Here is a 20,773-nt window from a genome sequence, read left to right as displayed (position 1 = left end):
TCTGTAGTATGTAACGGAGAGTGCAAAGGGTTAGTAGCATGTAAAGCTTGGTTCATAGATCAGCAGTAAGTAGTACAGAGTGTAGAGGTCAAGAGTAACACAGAGGCCAGTAGTGTGTAATGTAGAAAGAAGTCAGTAGTATCTAATGCAAAAAGCAGTGATCAGTAGTAACGCAGCAGAGGGCAGGGGTCCGTAGTATGGAACGCAGAGCGCAGGGGTCCGTAGCACGTAACGCAGAGCGCAGGGGTCCGTAGCACGTAACGCAGAGCGCAGGGGTCCGTAGCACATAACGCAGAGCGTAGGGGTCCGTAGCACGTAACGCAGAGCGCAGGGGTCCGTAGCACGTAACGCAGAGCGCAGGGGTCCGTAGCACGTAACGCAGAGCGCAGGGGTCCGTAGCACGTAACGCAGAGCGTAGGGGTCCGTAGCACGTAACGCAGAGCGCAGGGGTCCGTAGCACGTAACGCAGAGCGCAGGGGTCCGTAGCACGTAACGCAGAGCGCAGGGGTCCGTAGCACGTAACGCAGAGCGCAGGGGTCCGTAGCACGTAACGCAGAGCGCAGGGGTCCGTAGCACGTAACGCAGAGCGCAGGGGTCCGTAGCACGTAACGCAGAGCGCAGGGGTCCGTAGCACGTAACGCAGAGTGCAGGGATTTAGTGCTTGCTAAAACAAATATGTTCTTTTTCCTCACCATTGACCGCGAGCAATTGGGAATGTTGTGCACCAAATATAAAAATAGCTGTCACCAACCATCCCACTGGTAAAAAATGTCCTTCCTTACTGAGCATCCAAATTCCAAGCAGCTAGACTGACCTACATTCAGTTTAGTGCCATTTTGCAGCCACCATAGGTCTTGCAGGGGGTGGTACCAGTGGGGTTCTGTGCGCAGACAAAGCCGCCCAGCCAGAGCAAGCAGTCAAAAGAAGAGAGCGAGATACTAATACTCTGTGAGAGTTAGCTTGCACAGTGGGTTTGTGATGTACCTGTCAGATAGCCGGGACCGACCAGTTGACAACCCTTAATGTAGGATAAAAATGAGGTGAAAATTTGTGACTTTTATAGGCATAAAATACAATTATGAAGATTATATATTTTAGAGGTATATAGACTGTAGGTTTCCTTTTATTGCAGAAATCAATTTTAGCATGAGCCGGGTAAACCAGACACCTCAGCAGCCCTATAGATTTACTAGAATCATTTATTTATAAAACCACCAAGATAATGCACAGCACAGCAAACCCAGAGGAAGACAAAGGAGCAGTGCTGAAAATAGCTGACAAGCCTTCCTTTTCACCCAATGTCTACTGATTTGACACAGCAGAAAATAGTTTATATTCTAATGTAATAAATACAGGAACATATAAATACAAACGTACACTGTAGTCGAGATCAGCGATCCCTAGTTAGTGTCTAGCAAGTTAAGTGCCTCTTGAGTACAATGCATTTCAAGTGAGCACATTTACTCAGTCATTAGTGCAGTGTTTGTTTTAAACCTGAAAGCTACCTTTCCTGTGATTTTGATCTGATTTTCACATTTTTAATTGCTTATTCTTCCCTGCTGTATTAGAGCTTTGTAGAGGAACTGCTAGAGTACAAGAGGGAGCCCTATATTTGAATTTTATCTGTTTTCTTAAAGCACAATTCTAGGCTTAGGCAGGCCATAGACAGTTCAAATTTCTTTCCTGCAACCATGGGTAGAAAGAAAGAAATTTGCACAATTCCCCCATAAACACAGACACTGCTGACAGGGGAATCTCTCCTGCCAAGGCATTGTCATGGACACTGATTAATCAACTTGGTACATTCAGCCTGCCCACACACACGATTCGAACCGTCTATGGCCGGCATTAGTCCCTAAATCCCCCCAGAGGCCGCCGCAGTGTACTGTATGTTTGCTTTATTTCTCAAACGTCTTTAGAATGCTTATGTGACATGCTAGGTCTTTTTAACGCCTTTCAGTTTAAAAACAAAAGCAGTGGGACTGACACTGCGCTTGGTGGATGGGGTCATGATGCCTATTCATTCATAGTATGAGTTGAACGAAGCGATTGATCAACCAGGAACACTAAGGGCATCTGTGTGGGACAACTCCATGTTAAACGTGAGTATTGCAGCCTAAGTTGCTTTCTTATTTTGTACCCTGTCGTGGAACCAATTTTGTAAATATAAAAATACCAGATTTTGGATTTACCAGTTGCTAAAATATCAGCCAAACGGGGATTGCATTGCTTCCTGTGAGATGGCCAAGGCCTTACACTGCAAAAAACACAGTAAAAGCAAAAACACAAGAGCCTGTGTATGTAATGAGAAAATGCTGCTGCCCAATGCACACATACTTATATTTCAATCAGTTATTATGTCTTCCACATGTAAATGGGAAAAGAAGAGTTGCATAAGAAAAAAACAATAAAACAAGAACATATAAAAAAAAAAACAATAATCATTGGTTCTTATTGTAGTAAGGAGAAGTCACAGAAAGAAAAGGAAAGAGAAAAGTGAGGTCGCCAATAGGAAAGGTGTCTCCCAGGCCCACTCGATCTGGTAAAAGATATCTAATCCAGGTGTTCCAAGTCTTATCAAATTTAGTATTGTTATTCTGGAGGGTACATGTAAGTTTATCATTAATCATGATTCAGTTTAGTTTTTGATGGACATAATCTATTTGCACCACAGTCCATTTCCAACACCTCGCTATAGTGATTTCAGCTGCCAATAATATACATGGGATTAGTTGTCTAGTCCTGTGGTCTCCAAACTGTGGCCCTTTGCTTGCTTTCATCCTGCCGTTGGGGCAATATTCCCTCTGTTGCTGACATAGTTCCTGCCACTGACACCAACAATGGGACATTATTCCTCCTACTGACACCAAGGATGGGGCACTATTCCTCCCAATGACACCAATGATGGGGCACTATTCCTCCCACTGACACCGATGATGGGGCACTATTCCTCCCATTGACACCAATGATGGGACACTATTCCTCCTATTGACACCAAGGATGGGGCACTATTCCTCCCATTGACACCAATGATGGGGCACTATTCCTCCCACTGACACCGATGATGGGGCACTATTCCTCCCATTGACACCAATGATGGGACACTATTCCTCCTATTGACACCAAGGATGGGGCACTATTCCTCCCATTGACACCAATGATGGGGCACTATTTCTCCCATTGACACCAATGATGGGGCACTATTCCTCCCATTGACACCAATGATAGGGCACTATTCCTCCCATTGACACCAAGGATGGGGCACTATTCCTCCCATTGACACCAATGATGGGGCACTATTCCTCCCATTGACACCAATGATGGGGCACTATTCCTCCCATTGACACCAATGATGGGGCACTATTCCTCCCATTGACACCAATGATGGGGCACTATTCCTCCCAGTGACACCAATGATGGGGCACTATTCCTCCCACTGACACCAATGATTGTGTACAATTCCTCTTAAAGCTGCACGATTAAGCGTTAAAAAAAAAAATCACAATCTCGAGTCACCCCCACTCACTATCCTAAAACCGCTCTCTCGATTCATACAAAGTCGATCTCTGCTCACTCTCAGCTGTCAAAAAAAAAAACAAACCTCCAGCAAATGTTTATCAACATTGCTAAGGCTGCGAGATAACTATAAACACAATGGGGTTTACTTACTAAAGGCAAACCCACTCTGCACTATAAGTGCACTGTAAGGGTCCTTTTACACAGGCTTTCCGCCCGGCGGACTCTGTTTTGCTCAGTGGGGATCAATCCACCGATCCCCGCTGAGCAGGCGGATGACAGGTTGTCTCCACTCTGTGTGCAGAGACAGACCTGTCAGATCCCCGCTCTCCTCTATGGGAGATTGAACGAAAATGGACCTCCTGTCCGCTTTCATCCGATCCTATCCGATCCTCCAGACGGATGGAAAATAGGGTTTCCATCTGTCTGGATTTCACGGACAGGATCAGATCGGATAGCGGCGGGTGTCAGCAGAGATATTGCCACTAACATTCAACAACATAGGGGTGCATGAAGCATCCAATCAGGTCAGCTTGAAAAACTGACAGGCGGACGTGATCGGAAAGCCTGTGTAAAAGGGGCCTTGCACTTGGAAGTGCAGTTGCTGTAGATCGGAGGGGGAAATGCAAGGAAAATTAAAAAAAACTGCATTTTTGCTTGCACATGATTGGATGATAGAAATCAGCAGAGCTTCCCCTCAACTTAGATCTTCCCCTTAGATCTACAGCGACTGCACTTCCTTCTAATTGCACTTGTAGTGCAGAGTGGATTTAGTAAATCAACCACAAAGTTTTACAATGTATCATTTCCCTCTTTTAGATCTAAGGAATGAACTTCTTCTGTAAGTGAGGGCAGTTTAACCTCTTAAAGACTAAGCCTTTTTCTGACACTTGTTGCTTACAAGTTAAAATCTTTATTTTTTGGCAAAAAATTACATAGAACTCAGAAACATTTTATATATATATATATATATATATATATATATATATATATATATATATATATATATATATATATATTTTTTTTTTTTTTTTTACCAGAGACCCTAGAGAATTAAATATCGGTCATTGCAATATTTTATGTCACACGGTATTTGCGCAGTGGTCTTTCAAATGCAATTTTTTGGGGGAAAAAAACATTTTAATTACTTTTTAAAAAAAAAAAAAAAACAGTAAAGTTAGCCCATTTTTTTTTTTTTGTATAATGTGAAAGATGATGTCATGCAGAGAATCCCGAACTTTATTCTAAGCAAAAAAATTGTGATTCTCATTTTATCCAGAATCATGCAGCTCTAATTCCACCCCATTATACCAACGATCGGGCACTATTAGGCCCCTTTCACACAGACGGCTATTCTGCCACTGGTAAAAGCATGTTTTTTTATTTGAAATTCCAACACTTCTGGCACAGAGATCACTCACGTTTGTATATTGCATTTATCTGCGATTACTTGCATTTACATGCAGCTGTGTTTAGCTGCAGTAGTATATTCTTGCTTTTTCTATAACTACTGAATACTTATTTTTTCTTTGTACTGCAATTAACTGCATTTATGTACAGATAGCTGTGGTACATCGCTCCTGGCCGCTGTATATTCTATTTTTTCTAAACGCACAAAAAACTGTATGTTGTTAAAACGATGCTAAATGCAGTGTGTGAATGGCGCCATAGGGATGCATTGTCTACATTTAGCTGTGGTAAGTTCCTCTATCTGCAGCTAAAAGCTGAAATCCAACCGCCGTGTGAAAAGGGCCTTACTCCTCCCAATACCTTAACCATGGAGCATTGTTTACTCCCACTGATGGCAAGACATTTTCTTCTCCCACTGGCGGCAGTGCAGCCCCCCCCCCAAAAAAAAATGTTTTGAAGGACAGCAAACTAGCCCTTTGTTTAGAAAGTTTGGAGACCCCTGGTCTAGTCCACTTAGGAATAGCTGAGTCTAATTTCTGAAAAAGAGCCACTTCTAACCAGAATCTTTTAAAGTTATTTTGTGGCATTGCCACCAGACATGGTGCATGGTACCTTGCTGACCACAATGTCCAAAACAGGCTGAAGATGTCAATGGGTGCATTGGAGTAATCCTGAACACTATTAGATACTTTATAATTAGCTTCTATAAGGGTTGAATTCAACACAAACACACACACACACACACCAAATTATCAGTAAAAGACAATACATTCCATTTTACTACCTTTGACTATATCAAACATCTCCATTGGAAGATGATTTCTGAAATTTGCTGGGTTGTGTAAATATGGACACTTCTATTGCTTACACATTAGTGACGCACTCTTATTAAAGGTTAGTTCTACTTTACAGACAAAATGTGAAGATGAACATTGGACAGCCTCCCAATCCCCCTCAGTCCCCGGTTCACTTACCACCAGGGTTGCTGTGAGCTGTCAGTCAGGGGATTTTAAAGCAGAGTTCCACCCATGTTTTGAACTTTATACAAATCACTGGCATTCCTCAATTGAAAACATAATTGGGGACTTTTTTTTTTAACTTGATCTGCTTACCTTATTGCTGGGGGGGGGGGGGGGTAAGCATATTTCTTCCTCCTTTGGCGCCACGGCGAGATACATCACTTCCTGCAAACATGGGCTTCTGGGAGATGTGTGTCATCATTCCCAGGAGTCCGTGGGCATCGCCACCTGTTAACATTGGGTTATTTCAAAACAGGAAAGGACGCGATGCTAAGCATCATTTTCTAGATTACTTTGGGTTGCCATAACAACAGGGCAGGACCTTCCTGCGACGCCGCCATTGAGATGGCAACCAGAGACTCAATCGTGCGCCATGCTGTTTGTCCTATGCGCATGCGCGAGATCCGGAGGTGCATGCTGGGTAACCAGCAGCACCTATTGCCAGAAGAAAGCACTGGTGTTCTTCACATGCGCGCAATTAAGATGGGAGCCTGCTGCTAAAGAAATATAAAGGTTAGTTTGATATAAAAATAATCTATAATACAGCAACCATTAATATATTTAGCGAATATAACATGGATTAAAAAAAAAAATAATTAAATACGGCTGGAACTCTGCTTTAAATTCCCGCTCTCCCTCTTATTCTATGTGCAGTGCTTCTGGGAAGGGTCAGACCAATAAACTGTGACAGCACTAGTCAATTAAAGTCGATCTGGTCCATCTCAGAAGTGCCGTATGGAGCGGAGGGAGCTGAAGTGGCTGCGTGAAGTGGCTGTGTGGGTGTTTACATTTTTTCTGAAAGGGCGAATTAACACTTTAAGGCTCCATTCACACCTGAGCGTAGCGATTTACTGGCATTTTTCGGGCATTCTTTAAAGCGTTTTTTGCAGCTTTTTACAGCTTCAGGTTGAGGAAACAGGGGTAGAGATGTACAATTCGGATTGGTCGAAAATTGATAGACCGATTCGAATTCTGTGTGAAGAATAGCTAGTTAAGCAGCGGGCCAGGAAGCCGGCCGCCCCATCCTTAACAACCGATGAGTCATCGGCTGTCAGCAGGCTTCCCCACTGACAGCTGAATGTAAAAAAAAGAATGCCAGCAATGAAAAATAAACTAAAGAGAACAGTGTCAGGTCCCCCCAATCAATACCAGGCCCTTATCCGAACATGAAGCTCAGCAGGAGAGGAAAAAGGGGAGGAACGAGCGAGTGGCCCCCCTCCTGAACCAAACCAGGCCACATGCCCTCAAAATGGGGGGGCCTCTTCCCCACAACCCTGGGCTGTGGTTGTGGGGGTCTGTGTGCAAGGGGACTTATCAGAATCTGGAAGCCCCTTTTAATAAGGGGGCCCCCAGATCCCAGCTCCCCCCATGTCAATGAGTATGGGGTACATAGTACCGATGCATGCTGGGTCGATGACGTCACGTGGGGGGGGTCACCCGTCACTGACATCATCCGGTGACTCTGCCCCTTAGCTAAATGTGTGTGTCACAGAGGAACAGGGCAGTCGGCGGTTAGCCTTCATTACCTCCTAATAAAGGTGGCTTCCAAATTCCGATAAGCCTCCCTGCCTTCAGACCCTCACAACCACAGCCCAAGGTTGTGGGGAAGAGGCCCCTGTCCCTATCAACATTGGGACAAGGTGCTTTGGGTTGGGAGGGGCAGAGCAAAGCAATCCCCCCCCCCCTGTCCTAGCCTGCATGTTTGGATAAGGGTCTGGTATAAATTTGGGGGGGGCACTCCATTTTATATTTTTTAATTTTGGCGTGGGATTTCCCTTATAATCCATACAAGACCTAAGTGCCTGGCATGGATTAGGGGGACCCTATGTTGTTTTTCAGTTTATTTTATATTGCAGGCATTTTCTTTTTTTTTACATTCAGCTATCAGTGGGGAAGCCTGATAACAGCTGATGACTCATTGGTTCCCAGCCCGCTGCTTAACCACCAGCTATTCTTCACACAGAACTTGAATCGGTCGATCATTTTTCAACCGATTCGAATTCCAATCGTTCTGAAAATTTTAAATTTGTTAGAAATTTAGGAAACTAACTGAAATTTAACAAAAACGAAAAGGAAAGAAACACACTTTTCTGTTCTGCACATGGTGGAGAGCTTTTGTTTGAGCAGAAAACGAGCACAAAAACGCTTGTAAAACGCTTAAGTCACATGTTTTCAGGCATTTCTATTAAAGTCTATGGGGCCAAAAATGCTAGTAATCTGCCAAAAAGAAGCTGATGTACTTTTTTTGAGCGAAAGGCAAGTTGCTTCAGGCGACAGAACGCTCATATTTGAACAGGGGCCATTGAAATGAATGGGATTTGGCTTGTTGGGCGTTCTTGAGCTTCACAGCTGAGCGATTTTCAAGCTGAAAATCGCTCAGATGTGAAGAGATTCTAAGGATAATACATACCTTGGGACAGCACAACTGCTTAAATGGTTAGTTTTTATGGCTTTTCAGTAATGGGGTTTCTTAAATAGCATTTCGGCCAGGACATTTTCTGCATCGAGTCTGCACATTCTCCCTGTGCTTGCGTGGGTTCATTTTGGTGGTTTCCTACCACACTCCAAAGACATGCTGATTGGCTTCTCTCTAACTTGGCCCTAGTATGTGTATACAAATTGGCTATGCAGGTGTGTTTCCTCATGCCCCGTACACACGTGCAGATTATCTGAAGACTTTTGTCTGTAGACTTACCAAAACCATATAATATGAGGTCAAACCTAAACACTTTCAATTTGTATGCAATCCGGCAGGCCCTTGTACTACATAAAAAAGGTAAATCTGAAGACAAAAGTCTTCAGATAATCTGCACGTGTGTACGGGGCATCATTCTGTATAACGGTCCCAAACCTGTGCAAATGGGAAAAGTTGAGGCAAGATCTGAAAAACTAGTGTAATGGAACTGCGACCCCATAATGTGCTGGTGTGCTTCCGTCAGAATACCGCTTCCTTCAGTCTTGAACATAGATATCAGATATTCTAGCCGCCCCCATACAAAACAAGCTGAGAATAGCTCGTAAAGGTCTGGAACATTTATTGAACAAACTCACACCAAATATTTACCCCACCAGGTCAGGTGCCTGATAACATTATCCTATGCAGATGAAATTGTGTACAGAAATATAATTACCATATCTAAGGAACAACCAACACAAACAGTATTCTACTTTCCCACTAGCAACCAATAGATGACAGTGATTTAATTAACTTGAGCTAATTAACTAGCAGACTTGCCATCATTGAGCTAATGAAATACAATACACATTAATATGTGTAAACACATGCCCACCATAGACACTGGGTGAGTTAATCAGCACAATCAATAATGTGTGGAAGACATGTGGTTGAGCTGATGACATTAGCATCTGCCCTGAGTCTAACTGTGCGAAGCAGTAGACTATTGGCCATAGGAATCTGGGCCTTTAACATGGATCCTAGGCCTAGAGTCCCAGCGTCTGTATGTCTTGGGGAGATATGGACTTGAAACAAAAATAACCTTACCCCCAAGGGTCCCCGGACTCCCCCCAGCATACACCCCACAAAGAGCAGTGTTCCCTCACAAGCCAGGGCCCATAGTCAGTAGACAAGAGGCTAGCATGCAGTCCACTCCAAAAGCCCCTGTCCTGAGTGAGTTTGTCACAACTGCCTTGTAAAAAACTTGCCAAAGAAAATTCTTTGGAAAATGATCTCAAGCATATCGAACATAGTGCCCAAAAAGCTGGCACATAGAATCATTACCCCATGAACTTGAGTTACACCAACCATGGTGACATACTGCCTGCTCGTCTATTTTCGCAACACACAATAATGCATACCTCTATTGTGCTTTAACAATAGCACCTAGAACACATAAATGTGAGCCATTTGTGGCATCCTGTGTTGAAACAATGTGCAGGTGTGTTAAAGTGGTTGTAAACCTCAGACATGAAATATGAACAAAACATATCCCTCTATAGTGTGTACATGTCTCAGTTAAGAGCACTAAGTGTTATTTCTGTCTGCTGTTTCGTTCCTCTGTTATCAGCATGAATCACTTGTGACAAGTTTCCCTGACACCAAGAGAAAAATGATGACAGGGGAGGGACCTCCAGCTGATTGACAGACTCATCTCTGTTCCTGTGTGGAGAGGGGTGTCCTTTCACTCCAATCAGCTCTCAGTGGCTCTCCTCACTGAGCTCTGCAGAGTGTAACTTCAGTTCTCGCCCCCATTTTTTCTGAACTCTGACAAGTTTTATAATTCAGCATTTCAGATGTAAAGAAGAGAGGGCTGCAGATAGAAAGGTACAACTTGTGTAAGAGGATTTGTTTCATCTCTGTGTATCACCTGAGGCCAGTCACTTCACTGGGTATATGTAAGGGTTTACAGCTCCTAAAACCTCCATAGCTGTACGTTGACAGCACAATCAAAAATAATGGGTATTAACAAAACGCAATGTGCAAATCCAGCTAAAGAGCCACCTTTCTAAACCAGGGTTCCTTGAGCAGTGACAACCTGATCTCCTGGCAGAGCCAGCACCAGTCTAAAAATAAGCGAGGACCACTCAGTCAAGGAGTCCCAGAAGATAACACCCCCAAGGACCATCATTGACCGCCTGGACTCATCGGGAGTGGGTTGGATGTTGTTGGGCATCATTCAACCCAGAAGAGGACCAGCAAATGAACATGGAGTGCTTCGTTGGAGCATGGAGAGGGTGGGTTATCCATTTGGACCTTTTTTTTTTTGTTATTTATATATATATATATTATATATATATATACAGTGCTGTATCTTGGCATAGGCCAACAAGGCCCAGGCCTAGGGCGGCACTTTGCAGGGGGGGCAGCAAAAAGCTGCACCCTGCACGAAAACAAAACAGCCTCCTCCCGGCGCGAAAAGGGTCCCCCCTGGCTTGCGCTACACCTTTGTATAGTGCCAGTCTTATGTGGTGAATTGGGCCAGAGGCAGGGTCCAGGAGACAAATCAGTCTGGTACCCCCATAAAGCGGTCACACTGCTACCTACCAGTGTGATAATACCGGACGGTCAGGACATTCGGACAGACTGCAGGCCGCGGACCACACTTAATACAACTGGCCCGATGGCCGCCAATGCTAATAAGTGTGGCACTGCAGCCAAATGCTACTCTCATCTGCCCCAGGCACTGATGGGCACTCATATGCTGCACTGATGGGCACTAATAGGCTGTACTGATGGGCACTAATATGCTGCTTTAATGGCCACTGATGAGGCAGCAATAGTGGGTACTGATAAACTGCACTGATGGGCACTAATGAGGCTGCACTGATAAGGCAGCACTGATGGGCACTGATGAGGCTGAACTTATGGGAACTGATTAGGCTGAACTTATGGGAACTGATGAGGCTGCACTGATAGACTGTGGTTGTGGTCTGCGATTTACAGATGACAGGGCGGGTCATAAACAGGAAGGGGTGTGGCCTTTACAGGAAGGGATGGGTCATATTTAAATTAGGAGGTGCACAAGTTTAGTCAGGCCTAGGGCAGCACAAAACCTAAATACACCACTGTATATATATATATATATATATATATATATATATATATATATATATATATATATATATATATATATATATATATATTGGGGTAAGTTTTTTTTTTTCATAAAAATTAACTTTCACTTTAGTGTTTTTCAGCACTTCGTACTCTAATTTTACTACATCCTCCAGCAACAATTTTTTTTTTTTATCTAAACCAACAAATTTGGACAATAAAATTTAAGAATAAAAGGGGCCGCAGAAAAAGGAGCTGTATTTTCTGCACTTATACAACAGACCATACGCACACACACCAACAAGTATAAATGTGGACGCGTGTTCTAGTCAAACTCTGCGCTTTTCATTCAAACACATGCAGTCATATTTAAAAGGAAAATCAGAATTTGACAAGAAAAGACTTTACTTGACCTGCAGCTTAAACATACCTAGGATATGCCGTGTCCAAATAAATACAGCGCAACACAAAGCAGGTTAAACGCAGCCTGTAAACTGCCATGTGCACTGCTCCATTAGTAAGATTTCTGACATGCAGTCACAAGCACAGGAAAACAATTCCAATCGATGAGCCCTAATGATTGCCACACAGTGTTAGAGACTAGATCCCAAATCAAGTTGGAAAAATGTATCCGATGCCTGTTCTTCTATGATGACACTGGTACCACTGTCAGCAGCCTATTTGAAAAAGAAGCCCTTATATAACAGCAGCTGGAAAAAGGTTGTCTGCAGCCATTATTTCCTATTCGAGCATTTGAAGTCAGCAACTGTGAATACTAACAGAGGCGGAATTCCTCCTAGGGAAGCAGCGTGGGGTAAATGCCAGACAGCAATACAACCCCTAAGGATACATACACCTGGGTGCTTTCCCTCGGCTATATCTCTGTAGTCACTAACACAGAACATTAGCTTACATGCACACAGATGTTATAAAACATATCTCAGTGACGGTCCTTGTAAGAAAAAACATCTATAATTGGGGAAAATGTTTAGAAAATCATTTTTAAAAGTGTAAAAATGAAAAGGAGAATTTACAACCTAATCCCTTTCCACCTTCAGCTGTACTTACCTCTGTGGGTGATAAGCTGTCAGTGCCTATGCAGCTGGTGCAGCAGTCCGGGGGTTTGAAATGCCCACCTTTCTCCCCTTTATTTCTGCATCGTTTCCAGAATGGATCACAGGGATTCTGACTGGTCAGATAAAACACACAGCATTGCTTTGATTGGTCCAGAAAGCCCTGCAGAAAGAAGAGGGAGAAGAGCGGGAATTTCAAATTCCCAGACCGCTGCACCGGCTGCATGAGCACTGGTTACTCAAGGAGGTAAGCACAGGGGGGGGGGGGTGTTTAGGGTTCAATCACACTACTCACAAATGCCTAATCATTTTTTACCTTAAAGCATTCCCTGCATTAAGATAAAAAATGTTTAGGTATCAGTATCACCCCCCCCCCCCCCTGTATTTGCCGGAGTCTTTACTTGACGCATTCAGTGCAGCTCAGGATCGAGCCCACAGGTTTGCCATGATAGGAAGATATGAAGCTGCTCCCTGTAGCAGCACACTGAGAAGAGGAGACGCACCAGCGGGGGACCCAAGAAGAGGAGGTTTGGGGCTGTTCTGGGACTATAACAATATGTTTGTTTTTTTAAGTTTCCTTTAAAATCATTTTAAAAAAAGAAAAAAACTAAAGACAGCCCCACATCTGATATTTTCAGAAAGAGATTACTAAAGGTCTCTTCTAGTTCAGGGGTGTCAAACTCAATTTCATCATTGGCCACGTCAGCAGTATGGCTGTCATCAAAGGGCCGGCTGTATCTGGGGTGCGTTCGTACAGAGTGCCGACTTCAGGAGTGCGTTACGTACAGAGTGCCGACTTCAGGCGTGTGCGTTATGTAGAGCGCACAGTTCAGGAGTGCTCTATGCACAGAGCGCACAGTTCAGGAGTGCTCTATGCACAGAGCGCACAGTGCAGGAGTGCTCTATGCACAGAGCGCACAGTGCAGGAGTGCTCTATGCACAGAGCGCACAGTTCAGGAGTGCTCTATGCACAGAGTGCACAGTGCAGGAGTGCTCTATGCACAGAGTGCACAGTGCAGGAGTGCTCTATGCACAGAGCGCACAGTTCAGGAGTGCTCTATGCACAGAGCGCACAGTTCAGGAGTGCTCTATGCACAGAGCGCACAGTTCAGGAGTGCTCTATGCACAGAGCGCACAGTGCAGGAGTGCTCTATGCACAGAGCGCACAGTGCAGGAGTGCTCTATGCACAGAGCGCACAGTGCAGGAGTGCTCTATGCACAGAGCGCACAGTGCAGGAGTGCTCTATGCACAGAGCGCACAGTGCAGGAGTGCTCTATGCACAGAGCGCACAGTGCAGGAGTGCTCTATGCACAGAGAGCACAGTTCAGGAGTGATCTATGCACAGAGCGCACAGTTCAGGAGTGCTCTATGCACAGAGCGCACAGTTCAGGAGTGCTCTATGCACAGAGCGCACAGTTCAGGAGTGCTCTATGCACAGAGCGCACAGTTCAGGAGTGCTCTATGCACAGAGCGCACAGTTCAGGAGTGCTCTATGCACAGAGCGCACAGTTCAGGAGTGCTCTATGCACAGAGCGCACAGTTCAGGAGTGCTCTATGCACAGAGCGCACAGTTCAGGAGTGCTCTATGCACAGAGCGCACAGATCAGGAGTGCTCTATGCACAGAGCGCACAGATCAGGAGTGCTCTATGCACAGAGCGCACAGATCAGGAGTGCTCTATGCACAGAGCGCACAGTTCAGGAGTGCTCTATGCACAGAGCGCACAGTTCAGGAGTGCTCTATGCACAGAGCGCACAGTTCAGGAGTACACTATGTATGAAGTGTAGCGTGCAGGGGTGTGCTATGCACAGAGTGCAGGGTTTAGGGGTGCACTTTGTACAGCGTGCAACAACAACTCCCCCTACCTTGCCCAGCTTTAGTAACTCCCTATGTAGGCGGCTCTAGTACTATTCTGTGTAGGTGGCTCTCTCTACTACCTGTGTATTTGGCTGTTATACCTCCCTGCGTAGGCGATGCTGCCTTGCAGGTAGATCGCTCTCCCTCTCACATTCTGGACAGCTGTTCCCGCTGTGCCCTGACGTGAGAGATCTGTTACATCTGGAAGCCTCTAAACTCAAAGCTGTATAGAAGCGAGAAACGGAGAGTGGGAGCCAGAGTGGCGGAATAGAGTTCTACCACGTTCTGGCTGCAAAACTTTGTGAGAGGGCCACATGACAAGGCCTGCTGGGCCGGATTCGGCCCACGGCCTATTGTTTGACATATGTGATCTACTTAAAAGTCATGTAAACGTTTTAAAAACATCCCAACAATGGCCAGTATACTCTGTCAAACAATTATTGTAAGCTCTTGTCAGCGGGGCCCCCTGAACCCTCGTCTTGAACTGTATTGTAACTGTACTGTCTCCCTATATTTTGTAAAGTGCTGCACAAACTGTTAGCTCTATATAAATCCCTTATAATATTAATAAAATTATTTGTGGATCATTGCAGTTCTTCCCAGGATTCCTATAGATCCATCTGCAGTTTCCTGGGCTCTAAACACTGCATGACTCCTGGATGTGACACAAGTCTGTCATGCATGAAGAACATGCCATAAAGCCTAGTTTATACAATATGAGGAGATATATATAAACTGCAAAACAAAAGGAGAACAATAAAACCACAAAAAGAAATCCATCACATTAATAACAACAAAAGGAACAAAAACCACTAACCACGAGAAAAGAAAAAGGCAAATTGGGAAAGAATACCTCTTATTGAGGAGGTCATACACATTATGATTTGATCTAAACTAAAGGTCTGATCTAAGGACTTTTCACACAACTGGAAAAATGAATCAGATCTTTGAGTTGTCGAACAGACACCATGTGATTATTTATTAAAACTTGAGAGTGCAAAATCTGGTGCAGCTCTGCATAGAAACCAATCAGCTTCCAGGTTTTTACTTGGACAAGCTGAAGTTAGAAGCCGATTGGCCAGCATGTACAGCTGCACCAGATTTTGCACTCTCTAGTTTTAGGGTCCTTTCACCCAAACGATCCGATCAGATCAACCTGTCAGTTTTTTTATGTCGGATCTGATTGGATCCTCCATGAATCCCTATGGGGCAGCGGATGTCAGCAGAAATATGTCCGCTGACACCCGCTACCATCCGCATCCGATCCTGTCCCGTGAAATCCGGACGGATGGAAACCCTATTTTCCATCGATCCAGGGGATCGGATCCGCTCTCATCCGATTCCCCATAGAGAGCAGCGGGGCTCTGACAACTACCTCCGCACACTGCTGTCACCTGCCTGCTCAGTGGGGATCAGTGTATCGATCCCCCGCTGAGCGGCACGGAGTCCGCTGACGGAGCGGACCGTGTGAAAGGAGCCTTAGTAAATCAACCCCATTATGTGTTATCTATCAATTCTGAGCAAAACCGCTTGATTTTACCAAAATTAATCTAGATGGAAAATCTGATCTTAGAAAAGTAGTTGATTGATTGGGACTTTTGAGAGCATGGCACATTGAGTATCAATCTTCTTCGAACTTCTAGGTGTATTTCTGATCTGAGTAATGGTGGTCATACATGAAACAATTTCATATATGATCATAATCCCGGTGGATTTACTGCCTGATCTGAAATAAAATTGGAAGATCAAAAAGATCATTAGGTGTCTTACTTAAAGTGATTGTAAAGTCTCAGTTTTTTTTCTATAAAAATAATAAACATTTTATACTTACCTGCTCTGTGCAGTGGATTTGCACAGAGCAGCCAAGATCCTCCTCTTCTCAGGTCCCTCTTTGGCCTCTCCCTCCTGTCAAGTGCCCTCACAGCAAGCAGCTTGCTATGGGGGCACCCAATCCAAGCCATAGCTCCATGCAGCCATTCAGACATGGAGACCCGGTTCGGCCCCACCCCCTATCTTTCCTGATTGGCTGACTTTGATTGACAGCAGCTGGAGCTAATGGCGCTGCTGCTATGTCTCAGCCAGGGAAAGTCCAGGACGGCTGAGGCACTTGTGGACATCACTGGATAGAGATGGGGTGGATAAAAATTAAGGATTTAAACAAAAATAATCTGATTTTTTTTGTTTGAATCTAATTTTTTTTTTTTTATAGAAATCAGATTTTTTTTTTAATCAACTTTATTTTAATAAAACGCTTTTGTGGTAAAAATCTATCTAAAGATAGTTTTCTATTTAAGATACATTAAACATTTTGTTTATTCAGTATGAAATGGAGCTTAGTTATGTAGCGTGAGGCTGTATATTATGCAATATTTACATTTTTGGTAAACTCATTCAATGAATCCAAGCTCTGCAAGCTGAGATAACATGCACTGCATTGATGCATTCACACAATTTCACAGGAACCATGAGATAAAACAAAGTTCAGGAATATTCCTTTATCCCATTGTTTGTACACTACAAACTGTATGATTGAATTGGTTCTGATATCGCTGTTTTGCTAACCTAACAGCTTATTATTCTTAATAGGAAACCTTTTTGTATGCAAATATTAAAGATTCTAACTACGTTCCTCACCTTGTTGTGTCAGTGCAGCCTCACCAGCCCTCCCATTAAAGTAAATGGGACTGTCGGTGACTCAACAGCAGGTCAGAGGGGTAGTCGCTGTGGAACAGAGATGACAGTTGCTTATAACAGATTATGATTTAAATCAAGTTGATTTAAATCAAGCCTTTTTACTAGTGATTTAATTTGACTTCTATTGACTCGTCTATTGATGCAGAGCAGGCGGCTCAGCACCCCCCATCACAGCATTTGGTTGACAGTAGTGGGAGCCAATAGATCGGGCTCAGCTAAGAAAAAGGGGGGTGGGGCAGCTGGATCCAGCAAAAAAAAAAAATTTTTTTACCCTAATGCATACAATGTACTAGGGCAGTGTTTCTCACTCAACCTTTTTTTAATCAAGACACCCTTTCAAAATTATAGACAGTCTCGAGGCACCCCCTTAAAAAGCATGGACAGTCTTGAGGCACCCCATTCTAAAATGTAAAAACGATTCTAATAGTTTTGCATAACATAGAAACATCCACACATGTAGAACCACCCAGCGTTAGAGGTGATTTATTCTTCTAAAGCAATTACACTTTTGCAAACTGGTTCTGACTAGTATACCAATGTTTCTCTTCTCCCTCAATTTTTCTCCAACACCCCACTAAGATGCCCTCACTGCTGATATAGAGGGGCAGGGGAGGGTCAAACAAGAATGCTATGCAGGCAGCTAACATCCTCCTTTTCAACTGGTGATGCCATTGGTCATTGGGAAGTTGGCGGTTAGAAGGTTGTAATGGCTCACAATGAAAACATGTGGCTTTGTTTAACTAAAAGGCAGGCTTTATCCACACCCCGGCTTGTATACAATTTTTGGGCAATTTTTAGGCATTTTGCCAAGACACCCCTGAAGAAACCTCAAGGCACCCTGGTTGAAAAAGGCTGTACTAGGGTAAAAATACCTTTAGGCTTTACAACCACTTTAAATGGCCGAGTTTGACAGGCAGCGAAGCCTGTCACCTCAACATGCTGTGTTAAATTTGCAGTGACGCAAAGCATGGCTGTATTGTGGACTTTAGGCCCCTTTCACACTATCCGTCCGTCGGACGGATTCCGTTTTTCTCAGCGGGGGATCGAGCTGCCGATCCCCCGCTGAGCAGGGGGATGACAGCTGTGTCTCCGCACTGTCACAGCTGTCAGTTCCCCATGCATCTCTATGGGGGAAATCGCATGGGAACGGACCGTCGGTTCGTTTTCATCCGATCCCATCCCATCCGCTGGACGGATGGAAAATAGGGTTTCCATCTGTCCAGATTTGACAGATCGGATCAGATATCAGCAGACATGTCTCTGCTGGCACCCGATCCCCCATAGAGATGCATGGGGGACCGTTCAGATCAGATCTGAACGGTCCCGCCTGTGTGAAAGGGGCCTTAGATGGCCTAAAACTGCAGCTCAGCTGTGTGTCAGAGGCCTTCACATGGGCTTTACGATCAGGTCCACCTGTCAGTTTTTCAGGTGGACCTGATCGGACCCTCCAGTCTCCCCTATGGAGCGGCGGATGTCAGCGCTGACACCCGCCACCATCCGATACTGCAAAATCCAGACAGATGCTGGTCCTGTTTCCCATCTGTCTGGCATATCAGATAGGATGAAAAATGGACAGGCGGTCTGTTTCCACCCGATTTCCCCATAGAGGAGGGCAGGACTGTGTCTGTGTCCGCTCCACACAGCGGAGCAAACAGGACCTGTCATCCGCCTGCTCAGCAAAGCGATCCCCGACTGAGCAAGTGGAATCGGCAAGACTGAGGCGCCTGTGTGAGAGGGGCCTAAATCTATATAGAATATGATTGTATATAAAATCGTCCTGTGCATGGCTACCATCGATTAGGATCATACGCAGGAGGCAGAATTCTGACTGCAGAATGACATCCAGGAAAAATGATCATAAAAGTTCCTTCTCCCCAGAAATGCCCTACAGACAATGTGCAGAGTGCAGGGTGAGGAGGATGAGGATGGTGATCTGATATGATGAGGATGATGATTGATGTCCCTCTTCATGCACACCACTCATCAGAAGACAGATGAAGTTTGCAGTCAGCCTGTTATGGAATGTGCATGCCGCTGCTACATACCGGAGAGAGATCAGAGGAAGGGGAACAAAAGGAAACTAAGAGAAATGAAAGGAGAGTGGAGGAGGGGATTACACAGGGAGATCCGACATACCGACAGTAATCAGATTACAGGAGGAGGGGGCCCTACAAGGTGATCTCCCCTTCCCCCTATCTACAGCACCCATGGGAGATCAGCGAGCACCGGGTTATGTGCTGCAGCAGGGATCAGCCTGTCAGCGCCCCATATACAGCATTACCGGGGGAGATCTCTTACCTGTGCGGGGGCGATGTGATCCGATCCGTGCTCTGTGATCCAGTCTGAGGAGTCCGATCATCCGATGTGATCACAACTCTATTACAGCCTTGTGTGTGTGTGTGAGAGAGAGAGAGAGAGGAGAGAGAGTGTCTGTGTGTGTGTCCTCCCCCGGAAGTGAAAGCTCAGCCCCGCACTACACACTGCAGAGCTACACCGAGCACACTGCGGGATGCACAGTCCTCTGTACACCGAGCACACTGCGGGTTACACAGTCATCTGCTGTACACCGAGCACACTGCGGGTTACACAGTCATCTGTGCACCGAGCACACTGCGGGATGCACAGTCCTCTGTACACCGAGCACACTGCGGGTTACACAGTCCTCTGTACACCGAGCACACTGCGGGATGCACAGTCCTCTGTACACCGAGCACACTGCGGGATGCACAGTCCTCTGTACACCGAGCACACTGCGGGTTACACAGTCCTCTACACACCTAGTACACTGCGGGTTACACAGTCCTCTGCTGTACACAGTCCTCTGTACACCGAGTACACTGCGGGTTACACAGTCCTCTATACACCTAGTACACTGCGGGTTACACAGTCCTCTGTGCACCGAGCACACTGCGCGGTCTGCTGTACACCGAGTACACTGGGGGTTACACAGTCCTCTGCTGTACACCGAGTACACTGCGGGTTACACAGTCCTCTGTAAACCAAGTACACTGCGGGTTACACAGTCCTCTATACACACCGAGCACACTGCGGGTTACACAGTCCTCTGTACACCGAGTACACTGCGGGCTACACAGTCCTCTGTACACCGAGCACACTGCGGGTTACACAGTCCTCTGTACACCGAGCACACTGCGGGTTACACAGTCCTCTACACACCGAGCACACTGCGGGTTACACAGTCCTCTGTATACCGAGTACACTGCGGGCTACACAGTCCTCTGTACACCGAGCACACTGCGGGATGCACAGTCCTCTGTACACCGAGCACACTGCGGGTTACACAGTCATCTGCTGTACACCGAGCACACTGCGGGTTACACAGTCATCTGTGCACCGAGCACACTGCGGGATGCACAGTCCTCTGTACACCGAGCACACTGCGGGTTACACAGTCCTCTGTACACCGAGCACACTGCGGGATGCACAGTCCTCTGTACACCGAGCACACTGCGGGATGCACAGTCCTCTGTACACCGAGCACACTGCGGGTTACACAGTCCTCTACACACCTAGTACACTGCGGGTTACACAGTCCTCTGCTGTACACAGTCCTCTGTACACCGAGTACACTGCGGGTTACACAGTCCTCTATACACCTAGTACACTGCGGGTTACACAGTCCTCTGTGCACCGAGCACACTGCGCGGTCTGCTGTACACCGAGTACACTGG

At 45.4% G+C, this 20,773-nt stretch overlaps 1 protein-coding gene across 1 annotated transcript in view; it reads right to left on the bottom strand.

The window, feature by feature from the left end:
- Positions 1-19,471, bottom strand: part of BCLAF3 (BCLAF1 and THRAP3 family member 3) — a 205,818-nt gene extending 186,347 nt beyond the window's left edge. Inside the window, exon 1 of the mRNA XM_082245414.1 lies at positions 19,380-19,471. The gene's annotated coding sequence lies outside the window, so the exon portion shown is untranslated. The remainder of the gene's footprint in view (positions 1-19,379) is intronic.
- Positions 19,472-20,773: the final 1,302 nt, after the last annotated feature.

Source organism: Pelophylax lessonae, assembly GCF_965119305.1.
Source record: "Pelophylax lessonae genome assembly, chromosome: 2".
Lineage (NCBI taxonomy): Eukaryota > Metazoa > Chordata > Amphibia > Anura > Ranidae > Pelophylax > Pelophylax lessonae.
The sequence above is the reverse complement of the archived record's forward strand: the minus strand, read 5'-3'. Positions and strand labels throughout refer to the sequence as shown.